Source organism: Aegilops tauschii, chromosome 7 (genome assembly GCF_002575655.3).
Source record: "Aegilops tauschii subsp. strangulata cultivar AL8/78 chromosome 7, Aet v6.0, whole genome shotgun sequence".
Taxonomy (NCBI): Eukaryota; Viridiplantae; Streptophyta; class Magnoliopsida; order Poales; family Poaceae; genus Aegilops; species Aegilops tauschii.
In genome coordinates, this window is record NC_053041.3 from 154422300 (window position 1) to 154441647 (window position 19348).

General features: G+C 40.6%; 1 long non-coding RNA gene across 1 annotated transcript; it reads left to right on the plus strand.

Annotated features, from left to right (window-relative positions):
* The first annotated feature begins 15823 nt into the window (after positions 1 to 15823).
* On the plus strand, positions 15824 to 19103 carry LOC141026551 (uncharacterized). The gene is made up of 2 exons (XR_012188807.1): positions 15824 to 16765; positions 17469 to 19103. It is a non-coding gene; the product is annotated as an uncharacterized lncRNA (long non-coding RNA).
* Positions 19104 to 19348: the final 245 nt, after the last annotated feature.

Sequence of the window (19348 nt, forward strand, 5' to 3'; positions counted from 1 at the left end):
GTGCCTTGGGAATCCCCAAGATTAGGCTCTTGCCACTCCTTATTCCAAAATACATCAAATCTTTACCAAAAAACTTGAAAACTTCACAACACAAAACTTCAACAGAAAATCTCATGAGCTCCGTTAGTATAAGAAAATAAACCACCACTTTAAGGTACTGTAATAAACTCATTCTTTATTTATATTGGTGTTAAACCTACTGTATTCCAACTTATCTATGGTTCATAACCCCCCGATACTACTCATAGATTCATCAAAATAAGCAAACAACACACGAAAAACAGAATCTGTCAAAAATAGAACAGTCTGTAGCAATCTGATTTGTTCGAATACTTCTGTAACTCCAAAAATTCTGAAATAAATTGGTGGACGTGAGAAATTTATCTATTAATCATCTTTAAAAAAATCAACCTAAAATCACTCTCCAATAAAAAATGACAGCTAATATCGTGAGCACAAAAGATTCTGTTTTTTACAGCAAGATCGCAAAGACTTCACCCATGTCCTCCCAAAGGTTCTACTTGGCACAAACAATAATTAAAACACAAAACCACATCGAAACAGAAGCTAGATGAATTATTTATCACTAAACAGGAACAAAAAGCAAAGAACAAAAATAAAATTGGGTTGCCTCCCAACAAGCGCTATCGTTTAACGCCCCTAGCTAGGCATAAAAAAAGAATAGATTTAGGTATTGCCATCTTTGGTATGCACTCCATAAAGTGGCTCTCATAATAGATTCATAAGGCAATTTAATTTTCTTCCTAGGAAAGTGTTCCATGCCTTTCCTTAACGGAAATTGGAATATAATATTTCCTTCTTTCATGTCAATAATTGCACCAATCGTTCTAAGGAAAGGTCTAACAAGAATAATAGGACATGTAGGGTTGCAATCTATATGAAGAACAATGAAATCTACGGGCACATAATTCCTATTTGAAACAATAAGAACATCATTAATCCTTCCCATACATTTCTTAATGGTGGAATCCGCAAGATGCAAATTTAAAGAACAATCATCAAATTCACGGAAACCTAGCACATCACACAAAGTTTTTGGAATCGTGGAAACACTAGCACCCAAATCACATAAAGCATAGCATTCATAATCTTTAATCTTAATTTTAATAGTAGGTTCCCACTCATCATAAAGTTTTCTAGGGATAGAAACTTCTAGTTCAAGCTTTTCTTCATAGGATTGCATTAAAGCATCAACGATATGTTTAGTAAAAGCTTTATTTTTATTATAAGCATGAGGAAAATTTAACACGGATTGCAACAAGGAAATACAATCTATCAAAGAGCAATTATCATAATTAAATTCCTTGAAATCCAAAATAGTGAGTTCATTGCTATGTAAAGTTTTGACCCCTTCAATCCCACTTTTATTAATTTTTGCATCAAGATCTAAAAACTCTGAATCATTGGGACGCCTTTTAAGTAAAGTTGAATCATCTCCAGTCTCATATTTATCAAGATTCATATTGGAAAACAAAGATTTAATAGGAGTCACATCAATCACTTTTAGATCTTCATCATTATTATCATGAAAACTAGAAGAACACGCTTTCACAAAGCAATCTTTTTTAGCACGCATCCTTGCGGTTCTTTCTTTGCACTCATCAATGGAAATTCTCATGGCTTTGAGAGACTCGTTGATGTCATGCTTAGGTGGAATAGATCTAAGTTCCAAATAATCAACATCAAGAAAATTCTATCCATGTTCCTAGACAACTCATCAATCTTAAGCAATTTTTCTTCAACCAAAGCATTGAAATTCTTTTGCGAACACATAAATTCTTTAACACTAATCTCAAAATTAGAGGGCATCTTATTAAAATTTCCATAAGAGTTGTTGTAGGAATTACCATAATTATTAGAGGAATTATTAGGAAACGGCCTAGAATTAAAGTTTCCTCTATACGCATTGTTAGCAAAATTGTTCCTACCAAATAAAATTCACATCCATAGATTCATTATTATTCTCAATCAAAGTGGACAAAGGCATATCATTAGGATCAGAAGAAACACTTTTATTAGCAAACAATTTCATAAGTTCATCCATCTTTCCACTCAAAACATTAATCTCTTCAATCGCATGAACTTTTTTACTAGTGGATCTTTCGGTGTGCCATTGAGAATAATTAACCATAATATTTTCTAAGAGTATAGTAGCTTCTCCTAAAGTAATTTTCATAAAAGTGCCTCCCGCGGCCGAATCTAAAAGATTTCTAGAAGCAAAATTCAATCCGGCATAAATTTTTTGTATAATCATCCACAAATTCAAACCATGTGTAGGGCAATTACGTATCATTAATTTCATCCTCTCCCAAGATTGTGCAACATGCTCATGATCAAGTTTCTTAAAATTCATAATGTCGTTCCTAAGAGAGATGATCTTAGTGGGAGGAAAATACTTAGAGATAAAATCATCTTTGCACTTATTCCATGAATCAGTACTATTTTTAGGCAAAGAAGAGAACCAAGTTTTAGCACGATCTCTAAGAGAAAACGGAAATAGCTTCAATTTAACAATATCATTATCCACATCTTTCTTCTTTTGCATATCACACAAATCAACGAAGTTGTTTAGATGGGTTGCGGCATCTTCACTAGGAAGGCTAGAAAATTGATCTTTCATAACAAGATTCAACAAAGCTGTATTAATTTCACAAGATTCAGCATCGGTAGTAGGAGCAATTGGAGTGCTAATAAAATCATTGTTGTTGGTGTTGGAAAAGTCACAGAGTTTAGTATTATCTTGAGCCATCGTGAGAAACAGTCAATCCAACACACAAGCACACAAGAAGCAAGCAAAAAGAGACAAACAGAAGAGGGGCGAAGAAAAGGCAAAGGTTTTCAAAAATCGTTTTAGAAGTGGGGGAGAGGAAAACGAGAGGCGAATGGCAAATAATGTAATGTGAGGGAGAAGAGTTTATGATGGGTACTTGGTATGTCTTGACTTGGCATAGATCTCCCCGGCAATGGCGCAAGAAATCCTTATTGCTACCTCTTTAGCATGCGTTGGTTTTCCCTTGAAGAGGAAAGGGTGATGCAGCAAACTAGCGTAAGTATTTCCCTCAGTTTTGAGAACCAAGGTATCAATCCAGTAGGAGACAACGCACAAGTCACCTAGTACCTGCACAAACAATCAAGAACCTTGCAACCAACGCGATAAAGGGGTGTCAATCCCTTCACGGTCACTCGCAAAAGTGAGATCTAATAAAGATAGTAAAGTAAATATTTTTGGTATTTTTGTTGTATAGATTGGAAAGTAAAGATTGCACAATAGTAAACGAGATGAGATGTAAATAAAAAGACATGCAATATAATAACAAAGAGACCCGGGGGCCATCGGTTTCACTAGTGGCTTCTCTCAAGATAGCATGTATTACGATGGGTGAACAAATTACTGCCGAGCAATTGATAGAAATGCGCATAGTTATGCAGATATCTAAGGCAATGATCATGAATATAGGCATCACGTCCGTGTCAAGTAGATCGAAACGATTCTGCATCTACTACTATTACTCCACACATCGACCACTATCCATCATGCATCTAGAGTATTAAGTTCATAAGAACAGAGTAACGCATTAAGCAAGATGACATGATGTAGAGGGATAAACTCAAGCAATATGATATAAACCCCATCTTTTTATCCTCGATGGCAACAATACAATACGTGCCTGGCTGCCCCAACTGCCACTGGGAAAGGACACCGCAAGATTGAACCCAAAGCTAAGCACTTCTCCCATTGCACGAACGATCAATCTAGTAGGCCAAACTAAACCGATAATTCGAAGAGACTTGCAAAGATATCAAATCATGCATATAAGAATTCAGAGAAGAACCAAATAATATTCATAGTTAATCTTGTTCATAAATCCACAATTCATCGGATCTCGGCAAACACACCGCAAAAGAATATTACATCGAATAGATCTCCAAGAACATCGAGGAGAACTTTGTATTGAGAATCAAAGAGAGAGAAGAAGCCATCTAGCTAATAACTATGGACCCGAAGGTCTGTGGTAAACTACCCACGCTTCATCGGAGAGGCCATGGTGTTGATGTAGAAGCCCTCCGTGATCGATTCCCCCTCCAGCAGATCGCCGGAAAAGGCCCCAATATGGGATCTCACGGGTACAGAAGGTTGCGGCGCTGGAAAAGTGGTTTCATGGCGCTCTTTGATCGATCTAGGGTATAAGAGTATATATAGGCGAAAGAAGTACGTCGGTGGAGCTACGAGGGGCCCACGAGGGTGGTGGGTGCGCCTACCCCCCTGGGCGCGCCCTCCTGCCTCGTGGCCGCCTCGTGGAGTTCCAGACTTCGACTCCAAGTCTTCTGGATTGCTTTCGGTCCAAGAAAGATCATCGCAAAGGTTTCATTCCGCTTGGACTCCGTTTGGTATTCCTTTTCTGCGAAACTCTAAAATAGGCACACAAAAAAGAAGCTGGCACTGGGCCTCCAGTTAATAGGTTAGTCCCAAAAATAATATAAAAGAGCATATTAAAGCCCATTAAACATCCAAAACAGATAATATAATAGAATGGAACAATAAAAAATTATAGATACGTTGGAGACATATCAGGGAGCATCATGGAATTGGCGATGGAGATTGGTTGGTGATGACGAAGAACGAAGATCCCCCTCTCCGGAGCCCCAAACGGACTCCAGATCTGCCCTCCCGAGGAAGAACAGGGCTTGGCGGCAGCTCCGTCTCGTGGATCGCGATAATTCTTTTTTCCTGATTTTTTTCTGGAATAATGTGAATTTATAGTATCAGGGGGGTCATCAGCGGGGCCACTGCTACCTCTTGAGCACTGCGTTGGTTTTCCCTTGAAGAGGAAAGGGTGATGCAGTAAAGTAGCGTAAGTATTTCCCTCAGTTTTTGAGAACCAAGGTATCAATCCAGTAGGAGATCACGCACAAGTCCCACGCACCTACACAAACAAATAAGAACCTCGCAACCAACGCGATAAAGGGGTTGTCAATCCCTTCATGGTCACTTACGAGAGTGAGATCTGATAGATATGATAAGATAATATTTTTGGTATTTTTATGATAAAGATGCAAAGTAAAATAAACGGCAATAAAAATAGCTAAGTGTTGGAAGATTAATATGATGGAAAATAGACTCGGGGGCCATAGGTTTCACTAGTGGCTTCTCTCAAGAGCATAAGTATTACGATGGGTAAACGAATTAATATCTAGCAATTGATAGAATTGAGCATAGCTATGAGAATATCTAGGTATGATCATGTATATAGGCATCATGTCCGCGACAAGTAGATCGAAACGATTCTGCATCTACTACTATTACTCCACACATCGACCGCTATCCAGCATGCATCTAGAGTATTAAGTTCATAAGAACAGAGTAATGCTTTAAGTAAGATGACATGATGTAGAGGGATAAACTCATGCAATATGATATAAACCCCATCTTTTTATCCTCGATGGCAACAATACAATACGTGCCTTGCTGCCCCTGCTGTCACTGGTAAAGGACACCGCAAGATTGAACCCAAAGCTAAGCACTTCTCCCATTGCAAGAAAGATCAATCTAGTAGGCCAAACCAAACTGATAATTCGAAGAGACTTGCAAAGATAACCAATCATACATAAAAGAATTCAGAGGAGATTCAAATCTTGTTCATAGATAATCTTGATCATAAACCCACAATTCATCGGATCTCGACAAACACACCGCAAAAGAAGATTACATCGAATAGATCTCCAAGAAGATCAGAACATTGTATTGAGATCCAAAGAGAGAGAAGAAGCCATCTAGCTAAGAACTATGGGTCTGAGGTAAACTACTCACACATCATCGGAGATGCTATGGTGTTGATGTAGAAGCCCTCCGTGATCAATGCCCCCTCCGGCGGAGCGCTGGAAAAGGCCCCAAGATGGGATCTCATGGGTACAGAAGGTTGCGGCGGTGGAAATAGGGTTTTTGCTCCGTATATGATGTTTCCACGGTATATGGGTATATATAGGATGAATAAGTACGTCGGTGGAGCAACGAGCGGCCCACGAGGGTGGAGGGCGCGCCCAGGGGGGTAGGCGCGCTCCCTGCCTCGTGCCTTCCTCGTTGATTGCTTTACGTAGACTCCAAGTCCTATGGATCACGTTTGTTCCAAAAATCACGTTCCTGAAGGTTTCATTCCGTTTGGACTCCGTTTGATATTCTTTTCCTTCGAAACACTGAAATAGGCAAAAAAACAGCAATTTGGGCTGGGCCTCCAGTTAATAGGTTAGTCCCAAAAATAATATAAAAGTGTATAATAAAGCCCATTAAACATCCAAAACAGAATATAATATAGCATGGAACAATAAAAAATTATAGATACGTTGGAGACGTATCAAGCATCTCCAAGCTTAATTCCTGCTCGTCCTCGAGTAGGTAAATGATAAAAACAGAATTTTTGATGTGGAATGCTACTTAGCATAATTTTCAATGTAATTCTCTTATTTGTGGTATGAATATTCAGATCCAAAAGATTCAAGATAAAAGTTTAATATTGACATAAAAATAATAATACTTCAAGCATACTAAATAAGCAATTATGTCTTCTCAAAATAACATGGCCAAAGAAAGTTATCCCTACAAAATCATATAGTCTGGCTATGCTCTATCTTCACCACACAACATATTTAAATCATGCACAACCCCGATGACAAGCCAAGCAATTGTTTCATACTTTTGGTGTTCTCAAACTTTTTCAATCTTCACGCAATACATGAGCGTGAGCCATGGATATAGCACTATATGTGGAATAGAATGGTGGTTGTGTAGAAGACAAAAAAGGAGAAGGTAGTCTCACATCAACTAGGCGTATCAACGGGCTATGGAGATGCCCATTAATAGATATCAATGCGAGTGAGTAGGGATTGCCGTGCAACGGATGCACTAGAGCTATAAGTATATGAAAGCTCAACAAAAGAAACTAAGTGGGTGTGCATCCAACTCGCTTGCTCATGAAGACCTAGGGCATTTTGAGGAAGCCCATCATTGGAATATACAAGCCAAGTTCTATAATGAAAAATTCCCACTAGTATATGAAAGTGATATCATAGGAGACTCTCTATCATGAAGATCATGGTGCTACTTTGAAGCACAAGTGTGGAAAAAGGATAGTAGCATTGTCCCTTCTCTCTTTTTCTCTCTTTTTTTGGGCCTTCTCCTTTTTTATATGGCCCTTTTTTCGTCCGGAGTCTCATCCCGACTTGTGGGGGAATCATAGTCTCCATCATCCTTTCCTCACTTGGGACAATGCTCTAATAATGATGATCATCACACTTTTATTTACTTACAACTCAAGAATTACAACTCAATACTTAGAACAAAATATGACTCTATGTGAATGCCTCCGGCGGTGTACCGGGATATGCAATGAATCAAGAGTGACATGTATGAAAGAATCATGAACGGTGGCTTTGCCACAAATACGATGTCAACTACATGATCACGCAAAGCAATTATGACAATGATGAAACGTGTCATAGTGAACGAAACGATGGTAAGTTGCATGGCAATATATCTCGGAATGGCTATGGAAATGCCATGATAGGTAGGTATGGTGGTTGTTTTGAGGAAGGTATATGGTGGGTGTATGATACCGGCGAAAAGTGTGCAGTATTAGAGAGGCTAGCAATGGTGGAAGGATGAGAGTGCGTATAATCCATGGACTCAACATTAGTCATAAAGAACTCATATACTTGTTGCAAAAATCTACAAGTTATCAAAGCAAAGTATTATGCGCATGCTCCTAGGGGAATAGATTGGTAGGAAAAGACCATCGCTCGTCCCCGACCGCCACTCATAAGGAAGACAATCAATAAATAAATCATGCTCCGACTTCATCACATAACGGTTCACCATACATGCATGCTACGGGAATCACAAACTTTAACACAAGTATTTCTCAAATTCATAACCACTCAACTAGCATGACTCTAATATCACCATCTTCATATCTCAAAACAATTATCAAGCATCAAACTTCTCATAGTATTCAACACACTCATAAGAAAAAAATTTACTAATCTTGGATGCCTATCATATTAGGACCAATTTTTATGATTAAAGCAAATTACCATGCTGTTTTGTAGGACTCTCAAAATAATATAAGTGAAGCATGAGAGAGCAAAAGTTTCTATAAAACAAATCCACCACCATGCTCTAAAAGTTATAAGTGAAGCACTAGAGCAAAAACTATACAGCTCAAAAGATATAAGTGAAGCACATAGAGTATTCTAATAAATTCCGAATCATGTGTGTGTCTCTCAAAAGGTGTGTACAGCAAGGATGATTGTGGTAAACTAAAAAGCAAAGACTCAAATCATACAAGACGCTCCAAGAAAAACACATATCATGTGGTGAATAAAAATATAGCTCCAAGTAAAGTTACCGATGGACGAAGACGAAAGAGGGGATGCCTTCCGGGGCATCCCCAAGCTTTGGCTTTTTGGTGTCCTTAGCAAGGTAGTCAGAATCCCGATTCGACTGCTCGAATCCTACGACTTCACGACCCTACGGAAGCATGTCGATCCAAATCCCACTATGAATCCGAATCAGGTAGAATCCTTGTTGAGTCGCGATGCAAATCGTAGAATCCTATACAAAACTGTACAATCCCGACTATGCTATGGACTACATCCGATTCTACTAACTTATCTAAGCCATTTGTTTAGTTGTAGCAAAATAGTATGCCATCATCCAAACCCCTTTTAATATACCTCATGGACCTATATTCCCCTCCCAAGTCCAAACGCTCAGCCGTAGACACCTTTGATCTAGCTCTCAGAAACCCCAGATCGAAATTGAGGATCAAGCTTGTCAACATATGGAATTGGCATGAAAAGGAGGATGCTTCAAGATTGATAAGAGAAGGAGAGAAAGTCCCTTCAAGGTTAGCACTGTAGGTCAGATAGACAAGTGATCGACTATTCACGCACTCTAAAAAGAAAATAAGTAAATTTCTTGCATTGAAGGTTTAAATGTTCTATATATTTCCCTCTCATATATGTTCCATACATGCGAGCTAGATGGTAGGTTAGCCATAAAAACAAGTGGAACACAACTAGCATTGATGTGTACCTTCTTTGCTCCATATTTAGTGTCAAAACTCACTAGAATCTATATAAATTTCTTGTGTGCATAGAAAATATCTTATTTGAGTAAATCTAGTAGAATCCTCGATTCCACGACTCGATCTTACGACTCGATTCTGTCTGAGGAAAATCAATCCTACTCCGAATCCCGACTCTGACTACCTTGGTCCTTAGATTACCTTGGGGTTCCATGGGCATCCCCAAGCTTAGGCTCTTGCCACTCCTTGTTCCATAATCCATCAAATCTTTACCCAAAACTTGAGAACTTCACAACACAAAACTCAACAGCAAATCTCGTGAGCTCCGTTAGCGAAAGAAAACAAAACACCACTTCAAGGTACTGTATTGAAATCATTCTTTATTTATATTGGTGTTAAACCTACTGTATTCCAACTTCTCTATCGTTTATAAACTCTTTTACTAGCCATAGATTCATCAAAATAAGCAAACAACACACGAAAAACAGAATCTGTCAAAAACAGGACAGTCTGTAGTAATCTGTAACTAACGCAAACTTCTGGAACTCAAAAAATTCTACCAAAATATGAGGACCTAGACAATTTGTTTATTGATATACTGCAATTGGAATCAGTATTTTATCACGTTCTGGTGATTTAGAAAACAATCGTGAACAGAAAGTTTCTGGAATTTTCAACAAGATGAAATAACTATCATCCAAGAAGATCCTATAGGTTTAACTTGGCACAAACACTAATTAAAACATAAAAACAAATCTAACCAGACGCTATATCAAATATTTATTCCTAAACAGAAGCAAAAAGAAAAAAACTAAAATAAAATTGGGTTGCCTCCCAACAAGCGCTATCGTTTGACGCCCTTAGCTAGGCATAAGGTTTTTGGAATCGTGGAAACACTAGCACCCAAATCACACAAAGCATAGCATTCATGATCTTTAATTCTAATTTTAATAGTAGGTTCCCACTCATCATTAAATTTTCTAGGGATAGAAACTTCCAACTCAAGTTTTTCTTCATAAGATTGCACCAAAGCATCAAGGGTATGTTTTGTAAAAGCTTTATTTTGACTATAAGCATGAGGAGAATTTAGCGCGGATTGCAACAAGGAAATACAATCTATCAAAGAGCAGTTATCATAATTAAATTCCTTGAAATCCAAAATAGTGGGTTCATTAATATCTAAAGTTTTGTCCTCTTCAATCCCACTTTTACCAATTTTTGCATCAAGATCTAAAAACTCCGAATTTTTGGGACGCCTTCTAGGTAAAGGTGAATCATCTCCAGTCCCATCATTATCAAGATTCCTATTGCAAAACAAAGATTTAATAGGAGACACATCAATAACTTTTAGATCTTCATCTTTATTTTCATAGAAACTAGAAGAACACGCTTTCACAAAGCAATCTTTCTTAGCACGCATCCTAGCGGTTCTTTCTTTGCACTCATCAATGGAAATTCTCATGGCTTTGAGAGACTCATTGATATCATGCTTAGGTGGAATAGATATAAGTTTCAAAGAATCAACATCAAGAGAAATTCAATCAACGTTCCTCGCCAATTCATCAACCTTAAGCAATTTTTCTTCAAGCAAAGCATTGAAATTCTTTTGCGAATTCATAAACTCCTTAACACTAGTCTCAAATTCAGAGGGCATCTTATTAAAATTTCCATAAGAGTTGTTATAGGAATTACCATAATTATTAGAGGAATTACTAGGGAACGGCCTAGGATTAAAGTTTCCTCTATACGCGTTGTTACCAAAATTATTCCTACCAACAAAATTCACATCCATAGATTCATTATTATTCTCAATCAAAGTAGACAAAGGCATATCATTAGGATTAGAAGAAACACTTTTAGTAGCAAATAATTTCATAAGTTCATCCATCTTTCCACTCAAAACATTAATTTCTTCTATCGCATGCACTTTTTTATTAGTAGATCTTTCGGTGTGCCATTGAGAATAATTAACCATAATATTATCTAGGAGTTTAGTAGCTTCTCCTAATGTGATTTCCATAAAAGTGCCTCCCGTGGCCGAATCTAAAAGATTTCTAGAAGCAAAATTCAATCCGGCATAAAAAATTTGTATAATCATCCAAAGATTCAAACCATGTGTAGGGCAATTACGTGTCATTAATTTCATCCTCTCCCAAGCTTGTGCAACATGTTCATGATCAAGTTGCTTAAAATTCATGATATCGTTTCTAAGAGAGATGATCTTAGCGGGAGGAAAATACTTAGAGATAAAAGCATCTTTGCACTTATTCCATGAATCAATACTATTTTTAGGCAAAGACGAAAACCAAACTTTAGCACGATCTCTAAGCGAAAAAGGAAATAGCTTCAATTTAACAATATCATTGTCCACATCTTTCTTCTTTTGCATATCTCACAAATCAACGAAACTATTCAGATGGGTAGCGGCATCTGCACTAGGAAGGCCGGCGAATTGATCTTTCATGACAAGATTCAACAAAGTAGCATTAATTTCACAAGATTCAGCATCGGTAAGAGGAGCAATCGGAGTGCTAAGAAAATCATTGTTGTTGGTATTGGTAAAGTCACACAATTTAGTATTATCTTGAGCCATCGTGACAAGCAAGCAATCCAACACACGAGCAAACAAGAAGCAAGCGAAAAATAGGCGAACGGAAAAGAGAGGGCGAATAAAACGGCAAGGGTGAAGTGGGCGAGAGAAAAATGAGAGGCAAATGGAAAATAATATAATGCGAGGGATAAGAGTTTGTGATGGGTACTTGGTATGTCCTGACTTGGCGCGAATCTCCCCGGCAACGGCGCCAGAAATCCTTCTTGCTACCTCTTGAGCACTGCGTTGGTTTTCCCTTGAAGAGGAAAGGGTGATGCAGTAAAGTAGCGTAAGTATTTCCCTCAGTTTTTGAGAACCAAGGTATCAATCCAGTAGGAGATCACGCACAAGTCCCACGCACCTACACAAACAAATAAGAACCTCGCAACCAACGCGATAAAGGGGTTGTCAATCCCTTCACGGTCTCTTATGAGAGTGAGCTCTGATAGATATGATAAGATAGTATTTTTGGTATTTTCATGATAAAGATGCAAAGTAAAATAAACGGCAATAAAAATAGCTAAGTGTTGGAAGATTAATATGATGGAAAATAGACCCGGGGGCCATAGGTTTCACTAGTGGCTTCTCTCAAGAGCATAAGTATTACGGTGGGTAAACGAATTACTGTCGAGCAATTGATAGAATTGAGCATAGTTATGAGAATATCTAGGTATGATCATGTATATAGGCATCACGTCCACGACAAATAGATCGAAACAATTCTGCACCTACTACTATTACTCCACACATCGACCGCTATCCAGCATGCATCTAGAGTATTAAGTTCATAAGAACAGAGTAATGCTTTAAGTAAGATGACATGATGTAGAGGGATAAACTCATGCAATATGATATAAACCCCATCTTTTTATCCTCGATGGCAACAATACAATACGTGCCTTGCTGCCCCTGCTGTCACTGGGAAAGGACACCGCAAGATTGAACCCAAAGCTAAGCACTTCTCCCATTGCAAGAAAGATTAATCTAGTAGGCCAAACCAAACTGATAATTCGAAGAGACTTGCAAAGATAACCAATCATACATAAAAGAATTCAGAGGAGATTCAAATATTGTTCATAGATAATCTTGATCATAAACCCACAATTCATCGGATCTCGACAAACACATCGCAAAAGAAGATTACATCGAATAGATCTCCAAGAAGATCGAGGAGAACATTGTATTGAGATCCATAGAGAGTGAAGAAGCCATCTAGCTAATAACTATGGACCCGAAGCTCTGAGGTAAACTACTCACACATCATCGGAGAGGCTATGGTGTTGATGTAGAAGCCCTCCGTGATCAATGCCCCCTCCGGTGGAGCGCCGGAAAAGGCCCCAAGATGGGATCTCACGGGTACAGAAGGTTGCGGCGGTGGAAATAGGGTTTTTGCTCCGTATATGATGTTTCCACGGTATATGGGTATATATAGGAGGAAGAAGTACGTCGGAGGAGCAACGAGGGGTCCACGAGGGTGGAGGGCGCGCCCAGGGGGTAGACGCGCCCCCTGCCTCGTGCCTTCCTTGTTGATTGCTTTACGTAGACTCCAAGTCCCCTGGATCACGTTCGTTCCGAAAATCACGTTCCCGAAGGTTTCATTCCGTTTGGACTCCGTTTGATATTCTTTTCCTTCGAAACACTGAAATAGGCAAAAAAACAGCAATTTGGGCTGGGCCTCCGGTTAATAGGTTAGTCCCAAAAATAATATAAAAGTGTATAATAAAGCCCATTAAACATCCAAAACAGAATATAATATAGCATGGAACAATAAAAAAGTATAGATACGTTGGAGACGTATCAGCCACCAGGTGGGTACAACCCACCTGGGCGCGCCAGGAGAGGGGGGCGCGCCCTAGTGGGTTGTGCCCAACCAGGGGCCCCTCTCTGGTGGGTCTTGGCTCCAGAAATTCTTATTATTGATATAAAAATCCTCGCAAAGTTTCGTTCCATTCCGAGAACTTTTATTTCTGCACAAAAACAACACCATGGTAGTTCTGCTGAAAACAACGTCAGTTCGGGGTTAGTTTCATTCAAATCATGCAAATTAGAGTCCAAAACAAGAGGAAAAGCATGAGAAAAAGTAGATACGTTGGAGACATATCAACTCCCCCAAGCTTGAACCTTTGCTTGTCCTCAAGCAATTCAGTTGATAAACTGAAAGTGAGAAAGAAAAACTTTTACGAACTCTTTTGCTCTTGTTTGCATAAATAAGCTTAAACAGCACCCAGATTTTCAGCCAACATTATAACTAACCATGTCAACAATAACATTTAAAGATTATAATGACTCATATCAATGACATAATCAGCTAGCGAGCAATAATAAGATATCTCAAATAGCAACATGTTATCAAAACAACCATGATATAATATGACAATAATGGTATCTCACTAGCCCTTTCTGAGACCGCAAAACATAAATGCAGAGCACCTCCGAAGTTCAAGCAGCGACTAAACATTGAATTCATGGTAGAAAAGATCCAGTCATGATGCACCCAACATTAGCTATACACAATGCATAAATCATGACAGTTGTGCTCTACTCAGTTTCTGGCGCTTGTTTTTAGAAGGTGATAACACAACATAAAAGTAAATAGAAAGTCCCTTCGCAGAGGGAAGCAGTGATTTGCAGAGGTGCGAGAGCTCAGTTTTTAAAACATAGATAAATTATTATTTTGAGACATGCACCCTTCTCATTCACTTCACGACCATCAGTTGTCAACATCTTCCATGCTAAGCACGCTAGTGGCGGTTCCCAAGCGGAAAGTAAAGGTTTTGACTCCATTGGGAGTTTTTGTTTGATTATTCAAGAGATGAACTCTTTTTTCATGTTTGCAGTTTGGGACTGGGCATCCATAATACCGCCCATTTCCTCATGCGATGGCAAGTGAATAAACACTCGACCAAAGGATAACCTGCTTAGCACGGAAGATATCGACCACCTCCTGTCATTCCATGAACGATCCAGGCACACAAAACGGATGATTTTTTAGAAGTTTATAGAGGTGACACATGCAAATTTACTTAGGACGGCAGGGTAATACCGTATATAGGTAGATATGATGGACTCATTTGGAATAACTTTGGGTTCAAGGTTTTTGATGTACAAGCAGAATTCCCACTTAGTACAGGCGAAGGTAGCAATTAAGATTGAGAAGCGGCCAGCTAGAGAGCAACAACGATCATAACCAGGCATTATGCATAAGTAACATTGGACACTAGCATGAGTAGGATATGAACACCATGAACATAAATATCATAGAGGCTATGTTGGTTTTGATTCAGCTACATGAATAAACATGTGCCAAGTCAAGCCACTCGAACATTCAGAGGAGGATACCATATCATCATACTACATCACAATCATTTTAACGCTATGTTGATATCCAAGATAAATCTGTGATGCCCCAAGACCGGCGCTCCAGATGCCTTCCATGGATTCCGAGTTTCGCCATGTGATTTGTTTTGTTCGTTGCATTCATCTTTGCATCATGTGCATTGCATCATGTCTTCTTGCACCCCTTTTTAAAACTCAGCTAAATAAATTGTATGGGTCTTCGATCCATTTAAATCGAGGGAAGCTCACATGGTGAAATTATCTTTATAACATATAAAAGTCTCCTACTATTATCAGGGAGCTATAATAAATATTCCATTATTTGGAATTGACCATAACACACGTGCAAAATAATTCCATGCCTCTTCTGCTTCAAGTTTCACCTCGAAACCTTGTAAATAATTCTTTCTCCATTTATCGAGGCTCTTCCTAAAATCTCAACATTTTTGGACACTTCTCAAACCCATCCTAGTTCAAACCATTTGGATTAAATTCAAATGATTTGAATTTAATTCTGGCAATCTTGCCTGCTCCATTTTTCTTGGATCAAGCTCATTTTTTTGAGTCCGGGAAAATTATCCCCATGCCCAAGTTCTTTCCCTAACCCTCTCCTTCTTTTCCTCTTTCTATTTCTTTTCTGCTAAAGAAAATAAGAGAGAGAGAGAAGAGAGAGCCCAGCCGCAACCTGCGGCTAGGCCGGCCCATTTGCATCATGGCCCAGCCCCCCCTCCAACCCTATAACCCTAACCCTCTCCCCTACCTGATCCCCATCTCCACCCTCTCCTCTTCGTCCTCCTCCTGCGCCACCACACGTAGAGAGGAGCAGAGCACCGCACGCGCCCGCGCCCGATCTCCCTCCGACCACCACACCGCCATGCTCCAGCACCCCCTTCTCCTCCCGTGCCTCTGGCGCGCCGGCCTGCGACGCCGCCGCCGAGCTCCACCAGGACCCCGACGCGCCCCTTCTTCCTCTGCCTCGTCCCCAACGCCCGGAGGCCGCCGCCCGCTCCTCCCTCGACTGCGCCGGTCATCGTAGCCCGCCGACCCGATCCCCTCATCTGCGACTCTGGCGTGTCGCGTCCACACCACCAACTTGCTGCTGCTCCGCCCCGGCCTGCCTCCGCTCAAGCTGCCGACCATCTCCAGCCGCGGGCCAGCGCCGTCGACCTCCTGTTGCCGCAGGACCCTCCCCATCATGCACCGTCGCCGTTCTGTTTCATCTCTCTCAAGGTCGAGAGGACGCCAGGTACCAGGACGTTGATGACCCGCCAAGTTCATCTATGTGCGGGGGCTTCGTTTGTGCTTCATGGAGACGTCACCAAGTACCTCTACGTGCGGACTTGCCATGTACCCGACCCGGATGCGCCAAGTTCGACTTTGACACCGTGAACGACTACATACCGACCCTGTATTCAAACCTCAAGCGCCAAGTTCCACTACCGTCGCCAAAACCCGAGACGAAGTACCCCTACGGTTCGTCGAGACCGGCAAGTCACAAGACCGTCCTGGATATCGTCAAGTACCACGACGACCCTCGAAGAGTTCGGATTCGTCAAGTTCGACTACGAAACGTGAACCACTACTTGCATGACGTCCAATACCCCCGTCGAGGACCGATAGTACCACTACTTCCACAACCATCATTGTGTACCACTACTTCCACTACGACCGTCCCGAGAATGTCTACTTTCTCTACTTCGCACCAACTTGATCCGTTCCGAAAATGCACGCTTCAAAGGTATAACCCCGAGACGACGCCCGTGAACGAATACATGTGTGTCATTGCACGTTACTCCTCGTTTTCCTTGCCACCGTCATGTCGGACACCCGGTTACTGGGATCACCCCACCATCTCTTGCATGTTCCGCACACGCACCGGCATTTCCACGAATTGCCGGATCATCGGAATGTTGCCGTTGCACCATTCCCGTTATCGTCGCCGTGGCACCCTTTCATCCGTCGTGGCGACAAATGCTCTTATCATGCTCATGTCAACATTTCCTTAAAAATTGCATATAACTTGCACATGTCATTCGCATCATGATAACAACATTTAAATGTTTGAAATTGTTGATTGCCTTAAAATTGCTAATGACTTGTGGGGATTTTCCGGAATTGTTGTTTGTTATTTCCGGCCCCATTTAAACTTTCCTAAATAGTTAGTTTACTTATGCTTCACCTCTTGCCATGTTTAACAACATTTAATATTGTTGGGTACATAAACAGGAGGGAACTAAATGAATGAATGTGGTGTTTTCATCAATATGCAACTCGTTGCATATTGAGCTCCACTTAACTTGTAGTATCATTTGTTGCACTTTGCCATGCCATGCCTCTTTAAACCGGACATGCATCATACTTGATTGTGCATCATGCCATGTTTATGTGATGATTGTTTACCATGATGTTTACTTCTTTCCGGTGGCGCTTCTCCTTGATAGTTCTGGTTACGTTGCGATTGTGAGGATCCGTTCGACTACGTGGCTTCATCTTCTTCATGTACTCGGTCTTCTTCCTAGCGGGATTTCAGGCAAGATGACTGTCACCTTGGATCTCACTAATATCTTTGCTATGCTAGTTGTCCCGATGTTATTGCTATGTCGCGCTACCTACCACTTGTTTATCAAGCCTCCCAAATTGCCATGACAGCCTCTAACCTTTTCACCCTTCCTAGCAAACTGTTGTTTGGCTATGTTACCACTTTGCTCAGCCCCTCTTATAGCGTTGCTAGTTGCAGGTTGTTCCATGTCGGGACATGGATTTCATGGATATCATGGGATATCACAATATCTCTTATTTAATTAATGCATCATATATACTTGGTAAAGGGTGGAAGGCTCGGCCTTATGCCTGGTGTTTTGTTCCACTCTTGCTGCCCTAGTTTCCGTCATACCGGTGTTATGTTCCTTGATTTTGCGTCCCTAACACGGTGAGGGTTTATGGGCCCCTCTTGACGTTTCGCTTTGAATAAAACTCTTCTAGCAAGGCCCAACTTTGGTTTTAACATTTGCCATAATAATACTTGAACCTAATAATTAATTGGCATAGGGCGTCGCGAACCCGAGGATTTTTCTACATAGCAGGGGGGGCAGTGCTGATGGTGTTGGTCCCAAACTAGAGCCCCTTGCAGCGCCGCCACGGGGAAACTCGAGGACTAGTTTTAGTTGTACGGACTGCTCATCCAGACGTGGCCTGAGACGAGATACGTGCGGCTACTATCAGGGTGTCGGCACACCGGGAGGTCTTGCTTGATTAGTTTTACCATTGTCGAAATGTCTTGTGCACCGGGATTACGAGTCTGATCGGAGGGTCCCGCGATGGAGGATTGTCTCCGCGGATCGTGAGCTTGTCATGGGCTAAGTTGGGACACCCCTGCAGGGTTTAAACTTTCGAAAGTCATGCCCGCGGTTATGTGGCAGATGGGAATTTGTTAATATCCGGTTGTAGAGGAATTGAACAAACTCAATTAAAATACACCAATCGCGTTGCGTAACCGTGATTGTCTCTTTTCGGGGAAGTTCGAGAAGAGAACACGGTTGGGTTATGTTTGAACGTAAGTAGTTCAGGATCACTTCTTGATCATTACTAGTTTGCGACCGTTTGCGTAGTTTCTCATCTTACTCTTGTACTCATAAGTTAGCCACCGTACTATGCTTAGTCGCTTGCTGCAACCTCACCACCTTACCCTTTCCTACCCATTAAGCTTTGCTAGTCTTGATACCCATGGTAATGGGATTGCTGAGTCCTCGTGGCTCACAGTTTACTACAACAATAGTTGCAGGTACAGGTAATGCGATGTTCATGACGTGAGAGCGATGTTTGCATGTTTTGGAGTTCTTCTTTGTTGATCTTGGGATAGGTTCCTGGTCGGCAGCCTGGGCTAGCAGGGTGGATGTCGTTTGAGTTTCTGTTTGTATTTCATCCATAGCCAGATGTGGTTCTATGTATGATGTATTGATGTATTCTTGCGGCATTTGTATGCCTTGTATGTATCCCCAGCTATTTATGTAATGGTTTGATGTAATGATATCCACCTTGCAAAAGCGTGTCAATATGCAGTTCTATCCTTGGTGGGACCTTCGAGTCTCTTTAGGATAGAGTCGCATATTGGGCGTGACAAAATCATTATCAACTCCCAGTTACTTATGCATGGCATGAGAAACTATAATCTCTAATTGCCATTGCAAACATGTTTAATCATAACGGGCTGAATCATGGGTACTAGGTTAAACATATTTACACAACAAGAACAAGTCGAGTTCATACCAGTTTCTCTTTGCCACGGCCCGCTCATCGAATATCGTCATTATTGCCTTTCACT